A 5,312-nucleotide genomic window follows, 5' to 3' on the forward strand; every position below is an offset into this window, starting at 1 on the left:
GACGGGTACACAGATTCTCTGCATTATTTTTTACAGTTGTTAGTTATTGCAATAAAAATTTCAGTTAAAATGTCTATCATCTGACTTTTTTAATGTTTCAAGTTTTTATTTAAATTCTAGTTAGTTAACATAGAGTGTAATATTAGTTCCAGGAGTAGAATTTAGTGATTCATCACTTACATATAACACTCAGCTCTCATCACAAGTGCCCTCCTTAATATCCATCACCCATCTATTAAGTAAATTGTGAAGTTTTGTTTATGTTGATACTGTTCATACAAAATTGAAGGTTTCAATCATATTAAGATGGGGAAGAACGTGAGGAAAATTGCAAATTTCATATCTAAAATGAAATGCCAATGTAATAATTCAGGAATTAATTCCTAATTCTTTAAAACTTCTCTGTCACTCAGTATTCCATATTCATTAAAAATACTGTATTCTCTATGACCATGCAATGACCATCACGGAGCTATATAATCTGTTTGGAAAACAGCAGATAGAAAATCATGTCTAATTGCATTATTTTATATATGAATGCCATTAAAAACTTTAAAGGCAACCCAAAGCGACTCACAACACTGAATTTTCCCCTACTCTAAGTTCTACCCATTTGAACTATGTAAATTAAAAATATATATTTAAAAAGGCCTTCTACATTAATGATTTAAAAATGGTTTTACCAAAATATTGTAAAGCTCATAGTACACTCTCCATCTGTTCCAAAATAAAAACATATGGCTAATGGTACGAATTAAAGGAACATTTCTCTTCATATTTTTTTCTCTTCAATTTTCTAATTCACTCTCTAAATACTTTAACTTACCAAAGTAAATGTTTTACAGATCATCAGAAAATCATTCTCTGGTAACAATACAACATAAATATGTAAATTTATTCCTGGTAATTATACAAACATTTTCTCAATTCTTGAAGAATTAGAAAAGATAATTAAAAAATTTTAAAAATCATAAAAATAAATGTAGGTCAGTGGGAATACATATATTAAATTTCCAAAATAAAAATGACATTGAACATTGGCCTTTTTACTCCAATTAATGAATAAGTGAAGTATAAAGATGTCCCACATGGGGCGCCTGGGTGGATCAGTCAGTTAAGCATCTGCCTTCGGCTCAGGTCATGATCCCGGGGTCCTGGGATGGAGGCCCACATTGGGCTCCCTGCTCTGCAGCAAGCCTGCTTCTCCCTCTCCCTCTACTGCTGCCCTTTGCCTGTGCTCTCCCTCTGGCAAATAAATAAATACAATATTAAAAAAAATGCCTACAATTTTCCCCCCAAGTACATCCGTTGGAAATGTTGTTGTTTTTAATCTTCGCTGTTTATAGAGGCTCTTGGTTTATTCTTTTGGATGAATTCAGTTATTACCTATGGAGTGCTACTTGCTTCATAACTTGTGTACTGTAGTTGCTGGGAACTGCATGTCTAGAGAGGAATGGGAGTCCCATCAGTGTCACTCTGGTATAGTTGGTCACTGGCATACCAAGCAAGAAGTTTGTAATTAAAATATGAATTTGTCTTATAGTTTCTGGTCAAATTAAACATGTCTTGGAGCCTTTACACATTGCACTGAAACTCTTCGTCCCGACAATAAACAGTTGTTTCCAAAAGAAAAAAAAAAGTAGGAAACTAGGCTTAGACATCAATGGTGGTCTCTCAGCTCTAAAATAAAATTAACTGCCGGTGTAAAAGGACATGGTTTAATAATAGATTGACTCTACAAGTAGATGTTAAGTTCTGTGGATCATCATATCTACCTAAATCCACTTACTATGTGGTAAGGGTATTATTGCTAAATAAATAGGTCATTGGTTTGACAGTTGAGGTTGAGGTAGATAGGGCAGAAAGGAATTGCTGTGTCTCTGTGGCACAAATAAAGACATTGTACATAAATCTGGAGATATAATTTTGAACTTAAAAAGCCATATGTGCATAATCATGCTCTCGTGCTTTAGAAATAACATAACCTAGCTAATCAAGACTTTCTTTTTATTAAACATTAATGCTTAATAAATATATTATGATCTTAAGACACCCAAATGCTGACCTTCTGTTTTAATATCTTTGGATATCAATTCCTTTTAGAATAAGACATCATAAATTTAATTTTATATTAAACATTTCTTAAAAGAAACACTTTAATAATTAAATCTGGACCAGCCTTCTTCAGTTAATCTTTATTGCAGCCATGCTGCCCAAGTCCTGGATAGTTTCAATATGTTCACATGGGAATATATTTTATAGACATCTTAACTACTGCAGAAAGTATGTAATTAGTACAACACTGTACAGGTAGAGGTTTGGTCTGCTTGCCAAACAGGAAACTCAAACTTAATCCCTAGAAAAATTGTAACTCATCAACTAGATAGCTTATCCATTCATACAAGCAAAAGTTAAATAGGAGGAACCAGCCTAGGCTCAGAAGAAACAAGCCATGTCAAACTGACAAGATTTTCAAGGCTAGCAAATGAGCATAATACCATGTACCTATGAGGTTATACTTCAGCAAGGCCTTCTACAAATCACACTGCAAGCTTATAATTGTATAGAAAAATATAAACTGATTAAAATATTTGAGTGAATTCAAAACTTGTTGAATGGCTATGCTAAGTGTTTTCAGTAATGGAACTAATCTTTCTAAAATATTTATGTGCAAAAGTGTACAAGAGTACTCTATTTTTATCTTCTTTAATATTTTTATAAAAGTTTTGGGTGAAGACAGTAAAGATAGAGGTCACATATGTCGATGAAACCCAATTCTTAGGGCAGAACAATTAACCTAGAGTTAGGATTCAAATCTAGGATCACATAGTTCTGATAGCCTCTCTAACTCCATTTTTAACAACTTGGTAAGTGGAATCAAGCATCAAAATCAAGAGGGGATTGAAGTGGAAAAAAATTAAACTCTTCAAAAATAAGTGAGTAGTTACGTGAAATGCCCTAGAATTTAAATTGTGTACAAGTTGCCCGTGATCTTACAGTACAATTTAGGTGTCCTAATATGCAAGTTCTTCCGTAGGAGCATAGTGGCCAGATCAGAATATTACACATTCAGGGTAAGACTGAAGTAACAGGTTGTTCAGAGAAGGGGATCAGGGATAATGGGAGGTTTATAAACCATAGTAAAAGTTGGGGAAGTTGGGAGTATTTAGCATAGGAAATTAAAGAATGGTGGGAGATATGCTAGTTATCCTCAAATTTTAAAGGACGGTCAAATTCATGTGGAAGTAGATCTTTTCCCCTCCTTGCTGTTAGGGGAAGCTGAGTAGAAAATACAAATTGGAAGATAAAGTTTGGTTCACTACGGACTGCCCATCAGTTGAACAGAGGCATGGTGTAAATAGGATCATTGTCTTTCAAGGATGCTGTAGACAGAATCCTATTATTTGGAGGGAGACTAGACCAGATATCTTCTAAGATTTTTTCCAACACAATCGTTTAATCACGAGGATGTATTGTGTATATGGTCTATAAATTTTGTGCCTTGTGGCAGAATATCAGTTTTCTGGAAAAGGGAGTCAATTCTACTGGAGAAATAAAAGGGTTTCATGCATTTTCTTTAAAACAGGGGAGGTAATATTTTTCCTCTTTACATAAGCTGGGTGAGTGCCAACTCCTGCATTGTGTTGTGTGACCTAATTTTGCCCTAAATCTATAGAACTGCAAGATCTCCTGGCACACTATGGATCAGGTTTTAGAAACTAGAGTTCAAACAGTAAACTCACTATAATGTCATCACAAGAACTATGATCAAACCAGAACAAAACATTCCAAAGATTAATGGAGGAACATTTTTATGGTGCAACTTTTCTCCACAATATTTGCTATAAAACATCCAAGATTCCACTGAAGGTTTCTAAGCTCTGTGGAATAGAAATAGATTGATAGCATCTTCAGCCTCTTGATAAAAGAAGGGCAACCTAAATGTAATTATTTCAAAAGTCTCTGGGGAACAGAGAGATATGTCTCAGATGGCACATTATCTAAAATAAAGTCAGACATACCTTGGGGAAAGCAATAGTGACTTACTTTTACAGTAATACTAACTTGTTCTTTGTTTTGTCCCTGCATCTGTGTATTGGCATCTCTCCTCCTTTACTTGTTTGTGTCTGCTTGAAACTAAAAATAAAATTATAAAGGTGAATAAAGACAGGGAAGGAAGGGGGAGAGCAATCTTCACATTATAATGCCTACTACTTTTGGGGAAGTCCCATTCTGTTATACTGGACTCATTCATATAATAAAGAAAATAAATATTAATTTTTAATAAGAATCATTATGATGTGTATTTTATGTTCTTATCTCTATTCCATATAAATGTTTCCCATGATCTTCCACATGAAGCTAAATAAATATAGCATCATTTAAGTATGATTAAAAAACAAACATCACCAAAGGCAAGGGAAGCAAGGGCAAAAATGAACTATTGGGATTTCATCAAGATAAAAAGCTTTTGCACAGCAAAAGAAACAGTCCACAAAACCAAAAGACAACCGACAGAATGGGAGAAGATATTTGCAAATGACGTATCAGATAAAGGGCTAGTATCCAAAATCTATAAAGAACTTATCAAACTCAACACCCAAAGAACAAATAATCCAATCAAGAAATGGGCAGAAGACATGAACTGACATTTTTCCAAAGCAGACATCCAAATGGCCAACAGACATATGAAAAAGTGCTCAACATCGCTCGGCATCAGGGAAATCCAAATCAAAACCTCAATGAGATACCACCTCACACCCGTCAGAATGGCTAAAATGAACAAGTCAGGAAACGACAGATGTTGGCGGGGATGTGGAGAAAGGGGAACCCTCCTACACTGTTGGTGGGAATGCAAGCTGGTGCAACCCCTCTGGAAAACAGTATGGAGGTTCCTCAAACGGTTGAAAATAGAGCTACCCTACAATCCAGCAATTGCACTACTGGGTATTTACCCCAAAGATACAAATGTAGGGATCCGAAGGGGTACATGCACCCCGATGTTTATAGCAGCAATGTCCACAATAGCCAAACTGTGGAGAGAGCCAAGATGTCCATCGACAGATGAATGGATAAAGAAGATGTGGTATATATACACAATGGAATATTATGCAGCCATCAAAAGGAATGAGATCTTGCCATTTGCAACGACGTGGATGGAGCTGGAGGGTGTTATGCTGAGTGAAATAAGTCAATTAGAGAAAGACATGTATCATAGGACCTCACTGATATGAGGAATTCTTAATCTCAGGAAACAAACTGAGTGTTGCTGGAGTGGTGGGGGGTGGGAGGGATGGGGTGGCTGGGTGATA

General features: G+C 35.4%; 1 protein-coding gene across 11 annotated transcripts in view; it reads left to right on the top strand.

The window, feature by feature from the left end:
* The window catches only part of ROBO2 (roundabout guidance receptor 2), a 1,626,757-nt gene that overhangs the window by 641,053 nt on the left and 980,392 nt on the right, over positions 1–5,312 (top strand). The gene's annotated exons all lie outside the window — the stretch shown is intronic.

This window comes from Callorhinus ursinus, unplaced genomic scaffold (genome assembly GCF_003265705.2).
Source record: "Callorhinus ursinus isolate GAN/ISIS: 27379988/994484 unplaced genomic scaffold, GSC_fseal_2.0 scaffold1, whole genome shotgun sequence".
Classification (NCBI taxonomy): Eukaryota; Metazoa; Chordata; class Mammalia; order Carnivora; family Otariidae; genus Callorhinus; species Callorhinus ursinus.